The following is a 24,925-nucleotide window of genomic DNA, read 5'->3' on the forward strand; positions in this document are numbered from 1 at the left end:
AAAGGAGAAGCAAAGAGTGACGTGGTCAATGGGGTTTTCACAGTAAGAGTTAAAGTAGGAAGCGGCGGAGACAGCTTTGTTCACAGAACCACCTGTTTTTAACGGACAAAAATTAAAGTTTTTTTTTAGCTTAAACTGAAAATTAAATATAACAATTTAAATATCTAGTTGACTGAAAATTAATAGAACACGATAATTTTTTTTTGGTGAAAAGAATTTTTTAGTCTTCGGATTTTAGAATTAAATAAATGAATATTTTATAAAAGAAAAGACAATAATCGCCGTGAGTTTTATAAATATTAATTATCATATGTTTAATATTTTTTTGTTAATCTTGCATAATTCCAATTGATATATAGTAAATTTAACCTTTAATATCAACATATCGTATTAATTATATCTTGATTATAAAAAAAATTAAAACTATAATTTACACATTTTAGATAATAATAGTTAGATTTATTGATTCTTTTAAAATTAAGACAAAATATAAATAATATGTAAATATTAATGATTAATTTTTATTATCGTGTTAATTCAAATTACATAAAATTAATAAAAAAAATATTAACTTCGTAAGTAGTTATCCTTAATTAATAATTATTCATGAATTTCGAAATTGATAAAATTTAAATTATCTTTCTTAAAAAAAAACTAATGTAGAAAATTTTAAATGTCTAAGAGAACTTTTAGCAATTATTATTTGAATACAACATTTTTCTATTGAACGTGTATAGATCTTGAAATGTTGGTGAACCCAAGGATATATATACATATTCAATTTCTCAAATTTTCTCTAGGACAACTACGAGTTCACATATATCCGGATTAGGGGTGTTTATCGAGCGAGTTGATCACGAGTTAAGCAGTGTTCGATTGGTGCTTATTAAAAAAATTGGTTGCTCGACTCGACTCGTTGCTCATTAAACTCTTTAAAATTTTGCTCGATTCGTGCTCGTTAAAAAACTTATTGTTCAACTCATGCTCATTAAAAAAAACTTGTTTGATTTGTACTCGTTAAGCTCGTTGCTCGTTAAGACCGTTAAGAATAATGAAGTCATCTCGGATCCAATTCTAATTAAGGAACATTTACTGGATTTCTTCTCGAAGGCTTATAATAATTGCCAATCTCTTGACACAGTAGATCTCAATCTGGATTTTAAGAAGATTAGTCCCACTCAAGCTTCTTTTTCGGAAACTAATTTTTTCAGAGATGAAAGTATGGGATGACATATTCTTTACTGACAATAATCGTGCTCTGGGGCCGGATGGATTTAATCTGGGGTTCTTTGAAAAGTTTTGGCCGCTTCTCAAACCTGATATCATGCTTTTCTTCGACGATTTCTAACATGGTTGGGATTGGGAAATAGGTATCAACCATTCGTTTATTACCCTCATTCCAAAAATCTCAAACCCCGAAGCTATTGAAGACTTCCGCCCTGTTAGTCTGGTCAGTAGTTTATATAAAATACTATTGAAGGTGTTAACCAAGAGATTAAAGGGATGCATTGATCAGTTTATTGGAGATTCCCAATTTGCTTTCATCAGAGGATGGCAAATTCTCGATTGTGTTCTAATTGCGAACGAGACTATTAACTTTGTCTCCAAATCTGATTTAAGCGGGGTTGCCTTCAAAGTGGATTTTCACAAAGCCTATGATGCTGTAAGTTGGGATTTGCTGATGCAAATTATGTGAAAATGTGATTTCGAGGATAAATGGTGTAGTTGGATCTTCCAGTGCATATTCTCTGCAAAAATTTCTATACTAGTTAACGGTGCTCCTATAGAGGCCTTTTCCATCTCAAGAAGCCTGAGACAGGGGTGTTCTTTGTCTCCTTTACTCTTTCGACCTAATCGGTGAAGCATTGAATTTAATGCTGAAAAAGGTTGTTTCTATTGGTCTATTTTTTGGGTTCTTCATAGGTCAAGATGCGAAGAATCTGCAAATTTCTCATCTTTAATTCGCAGATGATCTTCTTATTTTCTGTGGAGCTTCTGGGTTGCATGTTCGAAATTGAAAGCGAGTCCTAAGGGTGTTTGAGCTAGCCTCGGGTCTTAAGCTCAATCTAAAAAGAGTAAGATTTTAGGTATTAATGTTGAGGACTCTTCCCTCCAATCTTGGGCTAATGATGTCAATTGTATGGTTGAGAAGTTTCCTTCTGCTAATCTAGGTCTTCCTTTGGGAGCAAATAGAAATTTTGATTCACTTCGGGATCCGGTGTTATCTAAGTTTTCTAGTAGGTTTGAAAGATGGAAATCAAAATTCCTCTCGTATGGTGGAAGACCGACTCTCATAAAATCCATCCTATCCAGTTTGCATGTTTACTATTTATCTCTATTTCGCATGCCAGTGTCAATCTCTAATCATTTGAATCAGATCATGTCTAATTTTTTATGGAGTGGTACAGGTGATAGATCTAAAATCCATTGGGTTCGTTGGGATATTTATTGTAAATTTGTCCACGCAAGGGGGACTGGGTATTGCTAATTTGGATGCTACTAATAGAGCCTTGTTAAGAAAATGGCACTATGGGAATGAACGATATAGCCTTTGGAGATGGTTGATAGCTAGTAAAGCCCCTAGCAGATCTGGTAGGTTACTCCCTTCAAACCCAGGTAATAGTCATTTTCTTGGATTTGGAACTCGGTTATTAAATCGTTTCACTACGAGGATATATTTGGTGTTTGCTTGAGACCAAATTTGTCTATTCAAGTTGGTGATGTCAAGGATATCTCTTTTTTGGAGGATGTTTGGTTGGATGGTATGACGTTGAAATTCGGTTTTCCCCGTATATTTGCTTTGGAAGTGAACCGAGAAGGTATGATGGTAGATTTTGGTTCAAAAACTGTAGCGGGATGGATTTGGAATGTTCAATTAAAAAAAGAGCTATTCGATCGAGAACAACAGTCCTGGTTTAGTTGGTAGGGCTCTTGTGATGGTAGGGCTCAATAATTTTAAATCGAGTGGATTACAATATGATTGGGTTCGTTGGTAGGGCTCTTGTGATGGTTCCTTCTTAGTTAAATCCTTAAAGAATATTTATAGTGGCATCATTCCCTCCAATAATTTTTGGAATAATTTTCATTTGGACTGGTTTTGCTCCCCTTAAAGTTGAGTTTTTTTATTTGGCTTGTGATGAACAAACGGGTGGCGATCAAAACTGAATTGTTAAAGAGATGAGTTGCTTTAAATACAAACAATTTATGCCCATTTTGTAACAACTTTCCAGAAACTACTGAGCATTTTTTTTCTTCTCTTATTGGTTTAGTTGGAAATTATGGATGACCTTCTGTAATTATTTGGGGATTCAGTTAGTGATGCATAATGATCTGATGACTTTCTTGGAAGCTTGGGGAATCCTCGGTGATGCTTCTATAAGCAAGGTTTGGTCGTATATTCCCTTTGCTCTAATTTGGACTGTGGCTTTTTAGGAATGATGTAGTATTTACAAACTTGAAAATGGACGGGTTACAATTGATTTTTTTGGTTAAATTTCGCATGGATTCGTGGCTTAAAGCAAAATTTGGTGAGTGTAAGTTATAATGGGATAACATTTTAAATGATCCTTTGTTGGCAAAAAAATCATGTCTTGTTCCGAAGTCGAATTTAGCCCCTATCAAATGGTCTCCCCCTCCTTGTGGTTTTGTCAAGCTTAATACGGATGGGGCAGTTTCTTCATGTGGTTCCAAGTATGGCGTGGGAGTAGTTTTGAGGGATTTAGATGGTGTTACGTTATGGCAGTTTGTGGATACTTGTTATGTTTGTCATCCTACAATGGTTGAGTTGTTGACAAGCGCTGTATTTGGTTAATATTTTGTTTTTAAATTGCTCTTTAATCATTTGTTTTTGTGGTTTATTTGTTCGTTTTGATTCATTTTTTGTGTAAGACACTAGATTCTGGAAATTACACTAAAAGGATAGAATTCTGCATTTTTTTTATTTTCGAAATCAAAACTGGATTAGTGGGCATGACTTTTGGCATGAAGCATCTGACGTGGTGATGATGTCAGCACATTCTAGAAGGTCCAGTCAATGCTTCTAGAAGAACTAATGGATCAGCCGCACGTTTCTGCAATTCGGATTTGAATTAAACTCATGTTTTAGGATATTATTTTAAATAATATATTTTATCTTATCTTTGTTTTAGGTATTTTAGTTTAAATAGTTTTAAGTATTTTAATTAGAATTTATTTCTTTGTTTTAGGAATTATTTCTATCTTATTTTTAGGATTTTAAAGGCTATAAATACCCTCTCAGGGTAAGCCTAGAAACACATCTCTCAACAACTGAGAATTTACTATTCTTCTTCTCTCTAGCTTTATAAAATTCTCTATTTTATTTCCTTTCAAGTTTTCATTTTTTTTATTTTAAAGTTTTTTCAAATATGCTAAGTATGACTTTGGTCATGTTAGCTAACTTTCTTTTAAGCCGAATGCTAAAGCGAAATCTCAATTCCAAACGTGAGAATTGTAAGGCAGTTAAATTGCTTCGGATATCTCTCTCTTTGTCATGGGCTTATTTTTCAAATCAAAACAATTTTTCAAAACCAAAAGTATTCGTTAGTCTAGATGTTGTTATGGTTAACGTAGGAGGAAGGATACACTTATTGAAGCACAATCGACTTCCTGGTAACACACTTAACAAAATTGTTTGCTAAGAGAAAACTGAGATCGGAATCAATTATTATTGAAACAACATAATTCGATTCGGCAGCTTTTCGAGCCTCAACATTTTCAGATCTACAACATTGTTGTTGCTTAGATCAATGCACACGCCAATATTGAAGATTGCACTTGGGTATTCGATATACAAAGCATAGTCACAAGGATTTGTCCTTGTAGACAAGTAACCGGTGTGAATTCTGAAGTAAAGATCTATTTCGATGATTAGAGAAAACTAAGTCAAAGCTGAAAGCCTGAGGCTACTTTTCACAATAAGTCTTCTTTTCAAACTCAAATTACTATTTTATTTTATTTATTATTTTATTATTTATCTTTATCTTATTTTTAAACAGTCTTTCAAAATCCCCTTATTTTATCTTTGTTTTATTTCACCTTTATTTTTTTAATCTTGAACTTCATCTCTATCCAAACTCTACCGTTCAAAAACAAAAAAGATAATTAAATCAGAAGCTGCATAGTCTCTGTGGGATCGACCCCTTTCCACTTGCTATATTTTTTTATAATTATTTTGGGATTAAGGAATTATTTTGACACGAAATCGACGTGTGTTAAATTGGCACCGTTGTTGGGGACTAACGACAAATATTGATTTATTTTTCTTTGTTTTTGATTTATGACCAGAAGAAACCCGGGAGAACTAGTAGATATTGACCTGGAGATCAAAGCTCGAGCATGAAGAATCCACACACAAACGCTTCAAGAAAAAAGGAAAAGACAAGAATAACATAGTTCAGAAACGGAATCAAATCTGGAGACAAACTCTGAAGCAGACGCATATAACAAAGATCAAATCCCGATGACAGAAGAATAACAAATGATCAGAGAGTTAGCCACAGCTCCTGTCACTTAGACGCCATTATGCATCACTTTTCCTAATGGAAAGACTCCATTTCAATTAAAAATGGGGATTTATTCATCTTCTTCCCACTTTCTATGCCTTCCCACTGAAAAACCGCACAAACAGTTGTTGGAGTTCCACATGGTTTGCACTAGCATGAAACCACAGGGAGTTACCGAAAATCAAATTAAATTGAGAGTTTTCCCCTTCTCTTTAGTTTGCTTGGCTAAAGATTGGTTATTTTATTTACCTCCAAATTTAGTTAATTCATGGGCTGACATGAGTCAAAATTTTCTTATCAGTTTCTTCCCGTGGCTAAAGGAAGCGAGTTACGAATGAACATTCTCTCTATTAAACAAAAGACCGAAGAAAGTCTTTATGACTATTGGGAATGATTTGAAAAGCTTTGCGCAAGTTTTCAGCAACACGGATTAAGTGAGAAAATGTTCCTTCAATACTTTTATGAAGGTATTTTACCTATGGAGATGAAAATGGTAGATGCCACTAGCGGAGGAGCATTAGTCAATATGACCCCAACAACAGCGAGAGAGTTGATTTCAACAATGGCTGCCAACTCTCAATAGTTTTCAAGTGAACACAGCCAATGGGTTCACGAGATAAGTACATTTTCCATTGAAAATAAATTAGATAAATTAACTGAAGTAGTTAATTCACTTATTGCAGGAAAATCTGGGGCAACAAGAGCATGTGGGATATGCATGAAGCTTGACCATTCGATGAAATACTGCCCGATGATACAAGAAAGATGAAATGCAGAAATCAATGTCGTAGGAAACTTTCTAGGTCCTCCACAAAGACCGTACAACCCATATAGCAATACTTATAATCCAGGATGGCGAGACCACCCAAATTTCAACTATGCGCCAAATCAAATGCCAGCTTATCAACCAAGACCTCATCCTCAATAGAAAATTCAAAAGCCACCATTGGAGGAAATCATAGAAAAGTTAACAATTTTATAAGAAAATTTGATTACAGCCCAAGAAAAATTCCAGAGCTAAACTGAAACACATTTTAAAGAGTTAGATAAACAAGTGAGTCGACTGGCTCAAACTGTGGGGAAATTGGAATCAAAAGGAATACTACATTCTCAAACGAAGTTAAATCCAAGAGAGAATGCTAGTGTCATCACACTCCGAAGTAGAACAGTCATCTCACCCGAAGCTCCAAAAGAAAAAGACGCATATCAAGAAGAATAATAAGAAACGCCACCTCCAGATATACAAGGTACACCTAACGCACATCCTACTCCTCCTTCTTCTCATGAAATTACACCATCCTTCCTATCAAGATTGTTAAAGCATGATAAAAGAGATGAAGAAAGGGAGATCTTAGAGGTATTTCGAAAAGTTCAAGTTAACACACCTCTTATTGAATTAATTCGACAGTTACCGAGGTATGCTCAATTTTTAAAGGAGCTTTGTACTATAAAGAGGAAATTAATTGGGCACGAAAAGATAAATTTGGGAGAATATGTTTCTGAAATTTTTCAACGAAAGGTCCCACCAAAGATGAAGGATCAAGGTATGTTCGTCATACCTTGTAAAATAAGTTATTTTAAAATTAAGCATGCAATGTGTGATTTAGGAGCTTCAATTAATGTTATTTCATTTTCTATTTGTAAAATGATTACTAATGAACCTTTGAAGGAGACGAGAGTAACCATACAGTTGACTGGTCGGTCTGTGATCTATGTAGTGGGAATGATGGAAAATGTCTTAATGAAGGTCGATGTATTATTTTTTTGCAGATTTCTATTTCATTGACATGGAACATGACAGGTTGGATACTTATTCCGAAATTCTCTTAGGCTGACCCTTCATAAGCACCACACATACAAAGATTGATGTTAGAAGTGGTATACTAACAATGGAATTTGATGGTGAGATCGTTGAATTTGATATTTACAAAGAAATAAAATACCCAGATCGAGTTGAAAGAATTAATTATGTTGATATTTTAGAACCTTTAATTGATGAATATATTGAATCTAATTTTTCTTATAATCTTTCCAGGGATTTGAAACTTTGTCACAAAGAGGAAAAAAATGTGTTTGAAAATATTTATTCAATTAATTCTGATTTATTTTTACCTTCCTCTAAAATTAAAATTTTACCTTCTGTCTTGCAGGCACCTAAGGTAGAATCAAAGCAGTTACCGAAACACTTGAAGTATGCCTTTTTAGGTGAAAATGAAACCTTACCAATGATCATCTCAAATAAATTATCCGAAAGAGAAGAGGAAGCTTTGGTAACGGTGTTGCGTTCGCATAAAGAAGCCATAGGATGGACCATTGCTGACATTAAAGGATTAAATCCTTCGACTTGCATGCACAAGATCAAAATCGAAGAAGAAGCAAAGCTATCACGAGAAGGACAACGCCGAATAAATCCACCAATGATGGAAGTAGTAAAGAAATAAATTCAAAAACTCCTTGATGTTGATGTAATCTATCCGATATCGGATAGTAATTGGGTAAGTCTGATTCATATGGTTCCCAAGAAAACAAGAGTCACAGTGATCGAAAATCAAGAAGGAGAGTTAGTGCCAACAAGAGTTCAAAATGGATGGCGAGTTTGTATTGATTACAGGAAGTTGATCTCTCTTACTCAAAAAGATCATTTTACTCTTCCCTTTATAGACCAAATGATTGAGAGATTAGCTGGGAAAACTCATTATTGTTGCCTTGATGGTTTTTCAGGTTTTTTCCAAATCTAGTAGCACCAGAAGATCAAGAAAAAACGAATTTTACTTGTCCCTTAGATACATTTGCGTATAGACGAATGCCCTTTGGCCTTTGTAACGCACTTGCCACCTTCCAAAGATCTATGGTTTACGGATATGGTTAATTATTTGTCCACAGGTAAGTTGCCATTAGATTTGCCAAGAGATGAAATCAATCGAATTAAGTGAGAATCTCGATATTATATTTAGGATGATCATTATTTATGGAAGCACTGCTCAGATCAGGTAATTCATCAATGTATTACCGAAAATGAGGTAAATTCATTTTTACAATTTTGTCATTCTTATTCTTGTGGTGGTCATTTGGGCCAAAATGTACAAATCATAAAATTCTTGAATGTTGTTTCTTTTGGCCTCACATCTTTCGGAATTCTTATTTTTTCTGTAAAAATTATGAGAGATGTCAACGCACAGGTAATTTAAGTCGTATGAATGAAATGCCTTTTAATCATGTACAAGTTTGTGAAATTTTTTATGTTTAGGGAATTGATTATCTGGGTCTTTTTATTTCGTTATTTGGAAATACTTATATTATGTTTCTAAATGGGTGGACGCTAAGGCCACTCAAAATAATGATGCTAAAACTACAGTTAATTTTTTGAATTTTTCTATTTTTTCTAGGTTTGGCACACCACGGGCTATAATAAGCGATAGAGGAACTCACTTCATCAACCGAGTAATCGAGTCGCTAATGAAGAAATTTAGAGTAACTTAAAGAATTGTTACTTCTTACCATCCACAAACAAATGGACAGACAAAAGTATCGAATCAAGAAATTGAAACAATTCTTAAAAGAATTGTTAAATTGGACGAAAGGATTGGAGTTTAAAATTAACTGATGCATTTTGGGCATATCGAACCGCTTATAAAGGTGATTTACCGGTTGAGTTAGAACATCGGGCTTATTGGGCTGTTAAACAATGTAACATGGACATAGATGTGGTTGGTGAAGCTCAGAAATTACACATTCAAGAACTTGAGGAAATACGAAAAATGCCCACAGTGCTCGGATATTTAAAGAAAAAATAAAAGAATTTCATGATAATAAAATTTCTTTTAAAACATTTTCTGTTGGTAAAAAGGTTTTGTTATTTAACTCTAAATTTAAACTTTTTCCGGGGAAATTCAAATCAAAATGGCTCAGACCATTTACAGTGACTCAAGTATTTCCTCACGGTGCTGTTGAAGTTGAAAAAACTCAAGAGTTCGGTTTAAAGTTAATGGTTAAATATTGAAGCCATATAATGAAAATGCTCCGGTTGGTCTAATAGAAGAAATCAACTTAGAGGAACCCGCATTCTGAAAAATTAGGTCGTCAAGCTAACGACATTAAACAAAGGCGCTTGATGGGAGGCAACCCATTTCATTTTATTTTCGTTTTAATTTTGTTTTATTTTTTGCAAACTTTATTTCATTCCATTTATTTTATTTTATTTTATCAGATGCTCAATTTTATTTTATTTTTCCTCTAAACAGGTTTGAATTTCAATCGAATATATATGAAGGAGCAATGTCATACATAAAGAAACAAGAAGATGGCGCACGTTAGCGTAGCTCAACCCCATATGGCGCACGTTAGCATTCTCCAAGTCAAATTTTTAGTTCCTTCTTCTGCCGAAAATTCCAAGTTCTTGGGAGTTGATTTTTGTTTCAAAATTTTTAGTAGGACCCACCTTATCTATCACTATTTACACCTTTTAACAATTTTAAACCAATCCCAACACATCCATATCTTTTCATTTTGCCTTTTTAGTTTGACTCAATGTCAAACTCTCCATTTTTCATTCTACACATGACCTAGTTTTCCCATTAAATAAAAAAAACCATCTTATCTCTTTTATTTTTCCTAGCTCCCCCAACCGCACGATAAATCAACATCCATATTCTTTTCTTCTTTTCATCAATTGGCCTCCAAGCCCATACCATCGACTACACCACTGTTCGTTGGTTCTCATTGCTAGTGCGCCTTCCCCTTTCCCCAACTCAACCGCAGTCTTTTTTGCAAGATGATGAGAACACGCAACCAAGAAAATCAAGGAGTTCTACCGCCACTCAACCTTGGAGGAGTCTAAGCGATTCCGACTCACTTCCCGCTCCAACTCATCCTTGATGTGGTGGACGCCGATCGTAAGGCTCTCCACCGAGATTTCCAGCGCCCACGTATGAAACCGTCGATGCTCCTCCATTCGTTGACCGTTCCACCTCTTTCCACATCACGCTATCGGACTGAGCAATACACGATCGTCCAGGTCTTCATCACCGGTGACCCCGACGTTATACTCTATGCCGAGGTAAATTCTGAACCTGTTGATATTGAACTGTTACTAATATGTCATCTTGTTTTTGGCTATTCTGAAGATTTTGGGAATGAATTCAATTTCCCGGGTGGTGTACTGCCACAACCGAGCCCCAAATCCTCACATAGACCCAAGCCTTTCTCGTCTCGTCACTCACCCGGGCAGCCCCAACATTCGTCCTTTGACACATGCTTGGATGAATCCGATGGCCACAAGACGAAACATTTGATCCTTTCGATGAAAGGAATCCGAGAGGCTAAACCTAATTTGTACCACCATAGGAGATACTGCAAGGTTACCTCAATTTCAATGGCGACGAGGCTAGGAGTTTCGATAGCATTTGTCACCGTAGGTTTCAAGTTTGTAAGTATATTCCATCTTGGACGCTTGACACTTTACATTTATGTGATGTTGTGATGCACTATTTTGATGCAATTGGTTGGACTCTCTATTCAAATTGTAACATCCTAAAAAGTGGGCTAGTGACCAAAATGCAAGTTTTGAAAGTTTGATAGTCAAAGTAGAAAATTTGGGAAAATTTAAAGACATAAGTAGTATTTTTCCCAAAAAGAATTTATTCCATAAATGGATTTAGTTAGTGACCAAATTATAAGATTTTGGAAGCTTGGTGACTAAAATATAAACTTTGGAAAAAGTATAGGGACTAAATGGTAATTTCGAAAAGTTATATTTGGTTTCAAAAAATAAGGAAATAAATATATTATTTTTACATTTTAAAATGTTGGAAATAATATTTAAGGATTTAATTCCATATTTAATTTGGACTATTGGATTAAAGTGACAGAATTGTAAGTTTTGGAAATTTCAAGGGCAAAATGGTAAAGTGGGAAAATATTTTGTACATATTTGACTTTGGAAGATGATAAGGTTATTGTAGCTTGGTATTAATGTAAATATCAAGTTCATTAAGGGTAAATTAGTATAGATATTTTGATTTCAAGGGTAAAGTGGTCATTTGACATTTAATGAATTTTATATTTAATATTTAATTAAGAAAGATGAAGAAATATCATATGATTTCTTCATCTTCTCCAGCACCAACGTGAGCTTCTCTCCAAAGGTAAGAAAACATTTGTTTTCAATTTTTGAGCTAATTCCTTTGGAATTCGAGTAATGTCGTGAAGTAGGAAACTGATCTACGCGAAAAAACACTATCATTTGGTACCAATATTTCTTTCTAATCTTGCTGGATTTCAAAGATCCCAAATCTAAGGGTTTATGTTCATGATAGGATTCATGAAATTGATGATAAATCTTGAGGATTTAAAGGTTGTAGATTCATTTTCAAGCTTGATTTATGGTTAGAACATTCAATCTTTCTAGAAATTATTCTTTGAAAATTTGAACATGATGAATTTGTGTGAGAAAAATTATGGAAAAATTATATAAGGTCTGGAAATGATGTATGAAGTATTCTACAAGCTTTAGAAAATTTGGGGACCATTCTATAAATTTTTGAAAAGTTGGGGACCAATTCTTAATTTTTGGAAAAGTTGTAAATGGTTGTATAATTGTCTAATAGTTGATGTACTATGCTGGAAATTACTGTTTTGGGATTGAAATGAGCATTTAGATGTGAAATATGATCATTTTGGAAGTTTGAAAAGATTGGTGATTTAAATATAACATTCACATAGTTAGTGTACCGATACACTAAGGAAGTGTATCGATACACCCCTTGAAATGAAAATTTGAGTATGCTATTGGGAATACTGATATGTATAAATGTATGATGGTGTAGATATCGAGCACAAGCAAGTTCTGAAATGACTGCAAAGTTAGGATCAATCTAAAGCGATAAATCATAGAAGTGGATTTGGATATATAAAGTGTCAAGGTGAGTGCATACTAGTTGTAAATGATGTGTATGGAAATAAGAGTCGCGATGAGTCTAATTCCAATATTTGATTGCATAAATATATGAATGTTAACATATGTTTGATATGACTATTATGTATGCATGAATACATGAATAGATTCATAGATGTTATATGTTATTTGGTGTGATAAGAATATGAATAGTTATATGATAACAATGTATGAATTAAATATAAGTGGTTAAATGAAAAATGAGAATAGAATATAAGTTAAGAGATATTGGCATAAATGAGTATACAAATGGGTCAAATAAGTTATATAGGAAAGTTGATATGTTTAAGTGGAACTATGACCTAAACTTATTAGATTTCTATGTGATATGAGTTAGAGAATAAAGGCCCAGGAAATCATATGTGAATATTTTAGAAATTAAGTAATGATCATTTATAAGAATATATGTCTATGTGACAAGTTATGTGAAAATGAACTAATGGAAAATATGAAATTAGTGTATAAGAAATATGATATAGTTATCATGTGAACATATGATAAAAATTATATGGCATTGATGCGTAGATTATATGAAAAGGAATAAATGATTGTGTAATAAATCATAGGAATTTGTATAAGGAAGTATATGATCAGAAATTAGGAAATAGAAATGATTTATGTGATGATTAGAAAATAATAATATAAACTATTTGGTATAGATATAAAGGATTATATGAATATAAAGTAGAAGCTATGTGAGTATGAAACTTTACCAGAATATTATATGATATACTTGATAAGAAACTAGGAGTTTATATGCGATATGTGATATTGAACTACATGAATATATGAAATCATAATACAAACTATGTGGTATTGAGATAAGTGATTATGTAAAATGGTGAGGTAAGTTATATGGGATTGATATACGGACTATATGAAAGTATGTATATGAATACATGTATAAGTTTATATGTTATTATTCTATGTGCTATGTGAAGTATATATGAACATATGTGAACAAGATATGACATGAGTGTTTACATGAACATCTGAGAAATGATATAAGTTATACGATATGATCAATGTGATTACATGCACATGTGATATATGTTACATGATATGAACCTATATGATATGGGTTATATGACAATAATGATATACAACTACATGAAAACGAGTTATGAGATTACATGTTTATATGTTACAAGTGAATGTGAATATGTGATAAATATGAAAGATAATGCCCATGTTATATGTCATGAGATCTAGAGGTATAGTTGGCATGCCAAGAGTCGAGGGTCTATGCGGTCTTTCGGGATAATTCTACGTGGTCCTTCGGGACATATATGTATTCTTTGGGACATGTATGAGGTCTTTTGAGACACCTACTTGATCTTTGGTATATGTATATGATTCTTAAGGAGTTTCTATGTAGTCCTTATGGACAATCTTATATGACACTACGGTGCATTTCTATGCGGCACTTCGGTGTAATTCTATGTGGCACTTCGGTGCATTTATACGAGCTGTGGTGACAACATATGTGCACAACCTCAATGTACTCGCGTACCTTAAGTTCTCAGCAATGTACATGGGCCTATAAAAGATATCAAAAGTATTTGCTTTATTATATGATATCGTGATATTATTGTTTACACTGAATTCCATGTGTATATGAGCTAATAAAGAGGCAATAATAAATACACTGTATGTGATGTATATGCTTTGTTATATGAAATATGTTACAAGATTTATATGTGATATTGTATGTATTGTTGAGTGAAAAGTATTATATGATAGTGATATTGATGATGATAATAATGGTATATGTGCATGTATGCATTATGTTATACGAAATGTTCTATGGTTTTATTATATGTTTTATATACCTCACTAAGTCAACGACTTAGCGTATGATTGTTTCACACGTATGTTTCGAGAAGAAGAATGAGTAAAGTTAAGCAAGACAAGTCAGTTTCTCCTTTCCAAAGATCAGATCAGAAAAGAATTGAACAGTATGTATTTTGTAATATTGATATTGGTTGGCATGTAAATAAAGGTTTGATTACGATATGCTCTGATCAAGCTTTGTAATGTTTTAAACGTATTTTTGTAAATGGTAAATGTATAGTGATGAAATGTTAAATTTTAAGAGTTAATGTATGTTTTACGGAAGTACTATAGCAGACTGTAGCAAGGGTAACAGTACACTGTAGCAGGGTATCGATACCCCTGCAGTAATCTGGAAAAAAAATTAACATTCGGTATTGTTTACGGTACTGTTCATTACTATTTACGGTACTGTTCATTACTATTCACGGTACTGTTCATTACTGTTCATGGTATTGTTCATATCGTATAGTACTATTCATAAAACGTATATTTTCTTAAATTGGTTATAACGAACATAATTCAACGATATATTATCATATTTTCTTAATATAAGTCCAAATGATCTATATTTTATTAAGAATATTGTTTTAAAAAGTCACTGTGACATCTCGGACTCGTATCCGGGTCTGGTACGGGTTGGGGTATTATACAAATATTATATGTGATACTTATTACGAGTTAGTCTTTAAGTTCTATACCACTTTCATTTTTCTGCAGCATCGTGTCATTTCTATCAATAAACCTAATGTTATTGCTTTTCGGTTGTTAGGGCAATACTTTAGGATGTCATTAAATGATTTAACTTCTCTATGGAGTTCGTGACTAATGTCATGGACCATGGTTATCTGACATCTTTACGTGAGATTCCGCAGAACTTCGAAACTGATATGGCTTATGAAGCACTTACAGGATTGGCAGGCGTTCAATTCGATAGACGCTTTAAAAAGGTGTGGCATATTCACGACCCCGCTCTCCGTTACATACACTGGTTCCTTGCTTACAACTATTCTGGTCGTAATGATACTATATCTTGTTTAAGTAAAGTTGAATTGTTTTTCTTATGGTGTATGCAAAATGACACGAAGGTAAATTTAGGATATTGGTTCACTCGATCCTTCGTACGAGTTGTACGAACCAATCAACCCTTAATCCTTGGACATTATATTACACATTTAGCATCTCGTTTGTTTCCATTGACCTTTGACACTGTGAATTTTACTCATGATTTTTCTATGGATCCACTTGATGCTAGGTGTTTGGACTCAATGGGACTTCTCGCAGGCACTCTTGCTTCCCCTCAAATTGTACCTCCTGACACCATTACACCTCGTAATGGACAAGTTTACATGAGGAGGACTAAACCACCTCCGACAGTCAGCTCCTAACCGAATATGCAAGCCGAGATGCAAGATGTGTCTGTTCACCTTGACACTATTGAAGCCAACCTTGCCGAGGTTCTTTCTTACCTTCGCTCGGGCTCGTCTCGACGTGGATATACGTTTTGGGATAAAACAGATTAAGTAAAGGGAGAAGGATAAACATGTCAAATTTTTCGCTTGCTTATTTGATTGTTTGAAATTGAGTTATTTTGATATTGATGTGTTGGGATCCTTGGTTGCTATTCTTGAACTTCACTTTATACTCTTGCTTCCTTTTGGATTATAACCATGTTTTAATCGAATTTAATTTGCATGATGGTGATTGGTATAGCTGATGAATTTTTTCGTTAAGTATAGTTATTTCATGATTTTGTTGATGGAAATGAACTTGACTTAGTGCATATAAATTTTATTATAAGATTCAAGCCTAACGAGCATATATTTTCTTTCTTGCTCATTGTTTGATTTGAGTGTACCGGGCTAATTAGGATATTCTAGAACTTGTAATCACAATGCATATCGAGACTACATGTTGAACGTAATGTTTTAATGTGATAGGGGCGCCTAGGATAAACCCACTTTCCCCAAAAAGCCTACCCATTTATATATCCACTAGTAAACCACATTTGAGCCTATTTTACTTTCTTTGTTTTACACCTCATTACTAAACCCAAAGTCTTTCTTTTTATTTTTCCTCTCTTTTCACACCCTTTCCGAGACTTGAGATCTTGCATCACTCTTGTTCCACGAAAAAAAAGGAAATGAAAAAATATTTCACTGTTTCTAAAAAGATGTTTACTGTTTCGAACAACAAAAAAATAGAGGAAAAAACATACACTTTTGTTCAAATAAAAAAAGAAGGAAAAATCAATCGTTTCAATTGCCTTTTATCTATTTTTTTTCCTTGTTTGATCTTTTATTATGCTTCATATTAGTTCGTGGATTGTTCCTAATTGTTTTAATATCTTGTCTTGGTACTTAAATCAATCATCATGACCTTTTCCCTACCCTATCCTAAGCCCCGTTACACCTTTTTTATATACCCATTGATTATTGCATTATGTTCATTTTTAGTAGTGGAGACTTGATTGGATTCGAAGCCTATGGTAATATTTTGGTTAGTTTCGGTTTGAGCGATTTCATTTACCCCAAACACTTTGAGCGGATATGTGTGTAACTTTGTGAGGAATTGAGTCATGTTTCATTGAAGTTGGCAATTAATTGGGATATCTTGCTTGCTTTAAATTTTCTTAGTAGTGTCTTTGCTTGATTGTACCTTGAATTCGGCAATTGTCATGGACTTAGTTTGATTGGAAGTTTGAGGAATAAATTAAAATTGAAGATGGTAATTTGTGATTTTGATGTGTTAATTGATGAATGCTTGAGGAAAATCATTGAATAAGTGAGAGAGAATTTGATAAGTGTTTTATTTGGTTAATATTTTACTTTTAAATTGCTCCTTAATAATTGGTTTTTGTGGTTTATTTGTTCGTTTTGATTCATTTTCTGTGCATGACACTAGATTCTAGAAATTGCACTAAAAGAACGAAATTCTAAAGTTTTTTTTTATTTTCGGAATTAAAGTTGGATTAGTGGGCATGACTTTGGGCATGATGCATCTGATGTGGTGTTGACTTCAGCACCTTCTAGAAGGTTCAATCAGCGCTTCTAAAAGAACAAATGGATCAGCCGCACGTTTCTGCAATTCGGATTTGAATAAAACTCATCTTTTAGGATATTATTTTAAATATTATATTTTATCTTATCTTTGTTTTAGGTATTTTAGTTTAAATAGTTTTAAGTATTTTAATTAGGATTTGTTTCTTTATTTTAGGAATTATCTCTACCTTGTTTTTAGGATTTTGAAGGTTATAAATACCCTCTCAGGGTAAGCCTAGAAACACATCTCTCAACAACTGAGAATTTACTATTATTTTTCTCTCTAGCTTTATAAAATTCTCTCTTTTATTTCCTTTCAAGTTTTCGATTTTTTTTTTTTTTTTAAAGTTTTGTTTTCAAATATGCTAAGTATGACTTTGGTCATGCTTAGCTAATTTTCTTTTAAGTCGAAGGCTAAAGCAATGGTTTAATTCCAAACGTGAGAATTGTAAGGCACTTAAATCGCTTCGGATATCTCTCCCTGTTTCCTTAGCTTATTTTTCAAATCAAAACAAATTTTCAAAACCAAAAGTCGACGTTGGTCTGGATGTTGTTATGGTTAACGTAGGAGGAATGATCGACTTATTGAAGCACATTCGACTTCTTGGAAACAAACTTAGCAAAATTGTTCACTAAGAGAAAAACTAAGATCGGAATCAATTATTGTTGAACAACATAATCTGAGTCAGCAACTTTTCGAGCCTCAACGTTTTTAGATCTATAACATTGTTGTTTCTTACATCAATTCACAAACTGATATTGAAGAATGCACTAGGGTATTCGGTATACAAAGCATAGTCACAAGGATTTGTCCTTGTAGACAAGTAACCGGCGTGAATTCTAAAGTAAATATCTATTTCGATGATCCGAGAAAACTGAGTCAAAGCTGAAAGCCTGAGGCTACTTTTCACAATAAGTCTTCTTTTCAAACTCAAATTACTATTTTATTTTATTTATTATTTTATTATTTATATTTATCTTATTTTCAAACAGTCTTTCAAAATTCCTTTATTTTATCCTAGTTTTATTTTACCTTTATTTTTTTAATCTTGAACTTCATCTCTATCCAAACTCTACCGTTCAAAACAAAAAGATAATTAAATCAGAAACTGCATAGTCTATGTGGGATCGACCCTTACTTTCTACTTGTTATATTTTCTTTATAATTCTTTTGAGATTAAAAAAATATTTTGACAAAAAAAAAAGACGCGTGTCAGTTGTATGCTGTTAAGAAAGGCTTGGAAGTTTTCCTAATGTATGCTAATTGTTGGAATCATAGGCTTATCATAGATGTGATTACAGAACTGTGGTGGATTGGATTAATCAAAGATTAGTCCCTCCTGCCAATTGTTCCTGTTTGGTTTTGGATTTACTCGCTACTATATCAAGTTATTCGCCATTATGATCAGGTGGGTCCCTGGTTGCTGCAACCCTATGGCTGACGCACTAGCTAAATTGGGGATTGGGTAATTTGGAATGTAGGGTGGTTTGTTAGTTATTTTGTTTTGCTTGGAGCCTTGCTCCAGGTTTGGTTTATGTTTTGTTTGAATTGTTGAGACAGTTTTGGTTGTAAGCTCATGTACGTTGGACCTGGTTTCTTTCACATTTATTAATTTAATATGTGGGCATTAGGTTTAGAGAGATTTTTTAATGAGACCTATTTACCTTTTAAAAATAAAAATATAGGTAAAATCTAATAATATTATATAAAGCTTAGTATAAACGTAAATTGATAGATTTAACAAAAATATTATTAAAAAAGTGTATGAAACAAATTCAAAGTTTAAACTTCAAAATAAAAATCCATAAATATATTAAAATACTAATTAGGGTTTAATTTTTTGGTGTATTAAAATAATAATTATTAATTAATAATTTAGTATTTTTATTATAAAATTAATAAATTAGTCATTTATCATCAATTAATAAATTAATAAATTTTTTAATGAAATAATTTTTTAAGATAACTAGTAAAAAATTAACGAGCTGATCGTGAACTTATCGAGTCAAGTTGGACTTTACTTGATTCAGCTCGTTAAGGTCTCAAGTCGAGTTCGAGTTTTGACCGAATTGAGTTTGAACTGCTCAAGAGCTGCTCAACTCATTAAGCACCCCTAATCCGGACTAAATTGTACGCTGAAATATGAAAAATAACAACGACCCTAATAATAATAATAATAATAAGGGTAAAGTATATAAATAGTCCCCAAACCTTTAAGGTGCTTGCATTTTGGTTACTGAACTTTTGAAACTTATAATACAGTCATTAAACTTTTAGTTCATTTTCAATAATGTCCCTACCGTTACATCCCATTAGTTTTTATTGACATGGCACTTAGCCCCCGTTAAATCCTCTTCTTATTCTTTTTCTTTAAATCCGTGCAACCTTGTTCACTACCAGACTTAGACATATGAAGAAGCAGTGATCTTCGCTACAACATATACCATTTTTTTCCTGGAAATTCCCCTCATCCTCAACGGAGGGAATAAAGGCCCACTTCAAATCGATTGTATTGCAAGTTTCAAAGGTTGGGTGACTAAAATTTAAGTTCCCTAAAAGTTTGGAGAATATTTGTACACTTTACCATAATAATAATGATAAGTGGGTGAGTTTGACAAGCTTAAGTGTGCGCGTAGATTAAAGCATGCACCTTCATCAACATAAATAAACAAATAAGGAAATATAATAAAAGCCTAATAAAAAGGAAACACAAAAAAATAAGAAAAGAAGATGCGGTCCCACCCCACCATCGGCAATGGACTGTACATTAATATAGCAATTAATTAGATGAAGAATACATTGGACCACCTCTCTCTCTCTCTCTCTCTCTCTCTATATATATATATATATATATTCGCACTCCATAGCCCCACTTCATTTTGGGAACATTTTCGCACAATTTCATTACACCAATTACACCGGCCAAACCAACCCAAAATAGGATCTACAATTTAGGTAATTATTTTGATTAAAAAATATACTTACCAACAAAAAAAATTACATCATATCTTATAATTATATAATTTAATATATTAAAAATTAATGATATTCGGCTCTTCATAATTTTATATTTTACAAATTATTTTTTTCAAAATACAGTATGTATATTATTGGTTCACAACAGCTGCACCCCACCTTCCAATAAAAGAACCCTGGATTTAACTCCTCTACATGAAGAATTTTCTTTTGGGATTCCTGCCCCCAGTATGTATTTCTTCCAAAGATCATATAGTTTTGGACATACCTCCTTTCATTCAGATTTTTTTTATTGGAAAGATAATTATTAAAAAAAAGGAAATAAAAAGGTAATGTGGTAGGTTTAAGGTTAATTTATCTTTAAAATTACCTTCATTTAACACATTAAAAATGATGAAAAATATAATATTTTTCCTTCATTATTGACATCAAATAGCTTTGTTGAATAGTATTTTTATCTGATTCATGATTAAAAGTATATTTTATTTGTTGTTTATCAAATAATTGAGGGAAGTTTAGAGTTGTTGATTTTCATAGTTGGATGTCTATTTTGGAGGTATTTTTACATCATAATGCATTGACCACTTGAGCTATAGAGATAGAGAGAAGAAAAGGGTCATCTAATTCTAATTCTAATTCTAAATAATATATATATATATATATATATATATATATATATATATATATGCTTATGTGATATTTCTTCCTAGGTTTGTATTTTCATGGCAGACCATGTTGGCCTTTTAACACAACCAGTTTGAGGAGAGCAGCATTTCATCACCATCATCATCGTCTCCTTCACCATCTAATTCTTCTTCTTTCTTCCTTGCTGTTGATTCTTTAACAACATAGTTTCAACTTGTTCCCATAACTGGTAAGGCCTCCCTTTTCTCTTCTCTTACATTTAAGTTTGGTCTAAAAGAAGAAACAATGAAAAACCAAAGTTTTCTCTTTTTGTTTACTTGTATTATCAAAAGTGTACCTTTCTTTAAAGTCTTGTTTACAACAGATTGATCTTCGTTTATCAGCTAGAATTTTTTATGGAGCTTTAATTGTTGGTTTTTTATGGCTGCCCTTTATTCTTGGAATGAATCTTGATGGAATTATTAGTAGTTGCAGAATCAGCATCAACTTTTGATCAGTATCTGAGAAGCTGGTGGGCAGAAGAAAGCATAAACAAAGGAACTGAAAAAGTTGGATTTAAATGGCTAGAGAATTTTGTGAAGATAAATCAAGGAATATTGTCTCAACAAGTACTGGTTTTGTTACTCGGATGTTTCTGGTAACTCAACCATGCAAACCCAGATGGTGAACCATATCCAAGGGTTTGAATCCAATCCAGAGATCTTCAATTTGACCACAGGCATGGAGATGATAGGGCATTCCAAGAACCTAGAGCAGCAACAAGGTGACACCAACATGGCTACGTGGTTCAACAAACATGGAAACAACCCTTCTTCTTCCAAGGAGATCATGAGTCAACCACCGATTTCTATCAACATAAGTTCCACAAGCCGGAGTTCACAACTGGGATATCTGAAAATAGTGCAGAGAATCTAATAGTTGGACCAGAGTCGGGTCCTTGGCAAGAAAACAAGTTGCTTGTTGATGATTCTTCTTTGAGGTTTGTGTTTCCTTCCCAGAGGCCAAGTCAAGGTCTTTCACTCTCACTTTCATCGAGTAATTCTACCGGTATCGGGTTGCAGTCTTTTGAGCTTAGACAAACCAGCCACGGTAATTATGACGAGGCAGATGACATGAGGTTTATCGGTTCTAGTTCCAGAGATGGTTTCTTTGAAAAGACTGGAAATTTACATCATCGAGGCCAGTTCCAGCTGAGGAGCTCTAAGTACTTGGATCCTGCTAAGGATCTTTTGAATGAATTTTGCAGCCTGGGAATAAAGCAGTTTGATGCATCGAAGCAAAAGCAGACCCAGAATACCAAACAGTGGGATAACGATGATGATGAGGCTAGCTCTTCCAGGAAACAATCCCTATATTCCCTTGACTTCTCCGAATTGCAGAGAAGGAAAACCAAGTTGCTTTCAATGCTTGAAGAGGTATGATGTTCAATTTCTTCTGCTATGTATTACATGCTGTAACTCTCATTTCTTTTCATATGGAATTCAACTCATCGTTTTCACCCCTATCTCATCCTGTCTTTTCATGTAGGTGGATAGAAGATACAAGGTCTACTGTAGTCAAATGAAAACCGTCGTATCTTCGTTCGAAGCGGTAGCCGGCACCGGGGCTGCATCGGTGTACTCAGCGTTAGCCTCCAAAGCCATGTCGAGACATTTTAGATGCTTAAGAGATGGGATTGTGAGTCAGATTCAGGCCACAAGGAAGGCCATGGGAGAAAAAGACCCGGTTGCATCAGTCACCACAAAAGGCGAAACGCCGAGGCTAAGGGTCCTGGATCAAGCTTTGAGGCAACAAAGGGCGTTTCAACAGATGAGCATGGAGAGTCACCCTTGGAGACCCCAAAGAGGCCTACCTGAAAGATCTGTTTCAGTTCTTCGAGCTTGGTTGTTCGAGCATTTCCTTCACCCGTAAACATCTCTTAATCTCTCATTTTACAATATTCAAAGGCTTTTTATACGTAAAATACAAACTAGTTTTAACAGTACTGCAAGTTTAGTCTCAATCATTTCGCTTGGTAAAGCAATGTGCAGTCTTGTTAGTTTCTACCCATCACCATTCAGATTCCACATGCCGTCTTATTTCAATCATTTTAGTCGCTTCTCTGTGTTATTTTTATCTGCATTTGATTCTGTTAATATACATATATATATATATATGTAGGACCCATCTTTCCCTCACAAATAAGTAACTCAACAAGTACTATCCATGGCGGCAAAGCTTCAGTACTAACTCTGCATTTCCATGAACAAAACTTTTGCAGGTATCCAAGCGATGTCGATAAACATATTAGCCCGCCAAACCGGCCTTTCAAGGAGCCAGGCATGTCCAAATCACTCACTATATTATATACATTTGAGTCCCATGATAAATTATATTCTCAATGAACCATATCTTCTTGGGATCTTAAGTTTATTATAATCACATGCAATTATTGCATTTGACATTTGTTCCGTATACCAAAATATTTATTATGTTATGCTATATATATTATATGTGTATATGATGATGACTTTTTCTTTTTCTTGTATTCCGATAGGTATCCAATTGGTTCATCAATGCTCGGTGAGACTATGGAAACCAATGGTGGAAGAAATGTATTTGGAAGAAACAAAGGAGCACGATAACTTCTCAGATAATGGAGTTCACTATGGTGATGATAATGACAAAGGAAATGGCCGGTTAAATATTTCAGTCGCCGATCAGAAACCCATCCCGGACCAGCTCATTCGTGTTGACTCGGAATGTTTGTCTTCCATTATCACTAACGCTGATAAAAACGAACCGAAAAGTGCCAAAACCCTTGAAACCAGTACTTCCATCAGCAGCAGCAGCAACAGCAAGTTTTGGAACCTATGGTACCATGGAGTGGACTTCGCTTCCTACGGTCATTACACTGCCGGCGGGGTACCGTTTCACAATGCTAACAAAGTTTCAACGGCGGAGGAAGCGGAGGAGATGTGTCGTTGACGTTAGGGTTGCAACAACACGGTCGGAGTGGGGTCAGCTTAGCCTTCCCGGCGGCATCACAAACTCCACTTTTGTACCCTAGATACCAAATGGAAGATTGCCAACCGGTTCAGTACTCTCTTTTAGACGGCGAGGGACAGCATTTGCCTTACAGGAACTGATGGGGGCGCTGCTTCATGATTTGGCTGGATAGCAACGAATGTGACAATAAGAACAAAGCTCAAATTCGATCAGATGTTGGTGGGGTTCATTAGAGTTCACAACTGATGGAAATGGAAGTAGATCAGTAGTTTAGCAGGTGACGTAGATAAATACCAATACATATACACATGACGTTACGCTTGGTTTGACGATCGGTTAACTCTTTTCAATTTTTAGAACATATTTGTTTTAATCTGCAAGGTAAATTTGGGATTTGCCAGTTACTGAAGCAAAGGTTATACATATATTTCTTTCCTCTATTGGGTGGAATCTATTTAATTGCAAAAGCTTTTAACATTTATCTATATATCTCTTTGCCTAAGCCGAAGTGATTGAGTTGTTTGTGGTTATTGTTTCAGTTGAACATTCAAAATGTTTCATTGAGGATAATCTACATATTTTTATTATTTTATTTTTCCTTTTCTATAAAGTCAAATTAAATTAGCACACACAATTTGGTTTTGGGGTTTGGGGGTCCTTAGTTTTGGAGATTAAGACAATCCCACATAAGAATTATCGTTTCCACTTGTTTGTGGTCCCTAATTCATCTTAATGAAGACGATGTTTCATGTCCATAAGAATTGCCTGCTTTATGATTTGACAACTGTTGATGGTTTATGCTACTGCTTTTGCCAATAAAAAGTGTCCCTACTCACCTCTTTAGTTAGTTTGATCACAAAGAACTTAACTGTTTTTTTATATTTTTCTATCCATAATAATAAATTGATTAAAATTGTAGCGAAGAATTCAGATTCGAACCTTACGATAAATTATTGATCGGACTAGT

General features: G+C 33.9%; 1 pseudogene; it reads left to right on the forward strand.

Moving 5' to 3' along the window:
- Positions 1–21,077: 21,077 nt before the first annotated feature.
- LOC120114400 lies at positions 21,078–24,130 on the forward strand (annotated as a pseudogene).
- The last annotated feature ends 795 nt before the right edge of the window (positions 24,131–24,925 follow it).

This window comes from Hibiscus syriacus, unplaced genomic scaffold, assembly GCF_006381635.1.
Source record: "Hibiscus syriacus cultivar Baekdansim isolate YM2019G1 unplaced genomic scaffold, ASM638163v2 tig00110223_pilon, whole genome shotgun sequence".
Lineage (NCBI taxonomy): Eukaryota > Viridiplantae > Streptophyta > Magnoliopsida > Malvales > Malvaceae > Hibiscus > Hibiscus syriacus.